Source organism: Charadrius vociferus, unplaced genomic scaffold (assembly GCF_000708025.1).
Source record: "Charadrius vociferus isolate BGI_N301 unplaced genomic scaffold, ASM70802v2 scaffold366, whole genome shotgun sequence".
In the NCBI taxonomy this organism is placed as follows: domain Eukaryota; kingdom Metazoa; phylum Chordata; class Aves; order Charadriiformes; family Charadriidae; genus Charadrius; species Charadrius vociferus.
Window position 1 is genome coordinate 338,907 of NW_009648900.1, and position 1,852 is coordinate 340,758.

Sequence of the window (1,852 nt, forward strand, 5' to 3'; positions counted from 1 at the left end):
AGGGGCAGCAGTGATTTGAGTCACCCCCCGTCCAGCTGAGCATGTCTCTGCCATGTCCTGACACCCGGTTTCTGCCCACACACTCTCCCCTCTCTGCCTCCCCGACACGCTGTTTATTGACACCTCTTGGAAATCTTATATTTACCTGCGAGAAATTGTTTTTGTTTTTGTTTTTCCCGGGAAAAAAAAAAAAAAAAAGTGGTGGTGGTGGAATTGGCTGGGGTTGATGCGAGAAGCACACTGCCAAGCACCTGGGAGCCATCTCCCACCTTGGCACCCATCAGCCGCTGGGGATGGAAGCCTGGGGCGGGGGTGGAAGGTGATGGGAGGGGTGGGGGGGGAGAAGAAGCCGTACCAGCTTAGTGCTCGGGCTAATTAAATATGCAGCCCTTGGCGAGGGGCCCGCGATGTGAGGAAAGACTGGCTGAAGACAGTTTCTGCTTTTGAAGGGTGCCCTGTTTACATAAGTGTCAGCATCCATCCCGAGGTGAAAAGGTTAGCACTTGACCCAGGAAGTTCTCGTATTTGTGCTTCAGAAATAGATCGGGATCATAAATTCCTCCCAGTTATGGAGGAGGGAGAGGAGGGCCTTTATTTTCTAAAAATAATATTATTTGAGCATAGGAAAGGAAGAAGCTTTGTGTTATGAGTCAGGCCGGGCAGCCAGAGTTCTGACCCCGGCAAAACAATGCATGAGGGGTAATGTTGGGAGACTCTTGCTCCCTTTCCACCTTGGAAAGGCCCCCAGCAGTAGAAAATAAGAGAAACCAAACTGCTGAGCCCAGCCTGTGACTCAGCGCTGACGTCACGCAGAGGTAGGCAGACGAGGGCTACCTGAAAGCGGAATATATTTATTACAGACATTATAAGGACCCGTAAATCCTGCCCTGGCTTCCATCACCGGCGGAATCCCAGAGCCTTTCATGATTGTACAGAAAATCAGAAGGACATTTCGCTCACACACGACAACTGATAGAACTCAGTGTACCCGCAGTACAGCAAAGCACGGTGCGTCATGCAACGGTCCGGACACCAACCACAGAAATTATACATTCATTTGGCCATTCGTCACATTCACGAGTAGGTTGAAAAGACATCGAGTCTAAAGGACGGTTAATGTGAAAATAGGAAGAGGTGAGGTCTTTTGGACGGTTATACCCTTCAGTCGAGTATAATCCAGCACAGCTTTGGGGGAACCAGGGGGTCGGGGCGGGGGGGGAGAGATATGGGGGCAAGCACACCGGGTAAGGTTTATAAAACCTAGTGCAATTGAAGCCTTGTTTGTCACATTTAAAGAAATAGCGCTACTTTTTTGAGGTATCTGCTTGAGCTTAAGACGTTTACTTGATACGGTCGTCGGCTTTACCAATATAAAAGTGGATCCAGTTTGGCGAATGTGCTCACCCTGCTTAACCTGATAATCGAAACGTCATTTCTAGAAAAATCTGTAAAAAGATAAATCTCTCGGACAAAGTATTTACAAGCAACAAACTCATAGACACCAACAAAGAATACATTAAATTAAGGGGATGAAAGTCCTATAAGTCGTGTAAACACTTGCAATAGTGCATCTCTTCGTGAGGTTATGTACCCTAGATCACCTGTCTTTCACTCAGGGAAACTCGGAGGAGCGTCCTTGCAGCGGAGGAGGGAGACTCATGGCGTGTGCCAACACAGCTCCTCCGGCAGAAAGGGTCGGGGGAGAGGGGAGCGGGGAGGGGGGCGAAAGAAATCCCTTGGCACCAATGCTCCGGGACCCGGCGGCTACGACGTGAGCGGGTGGCCGAGGCGGCACCCCCGGGGCAGGGCAGCAGCGGGGCCGAGGGGGCACCGGGCCCCCTCGGGGGGTGAC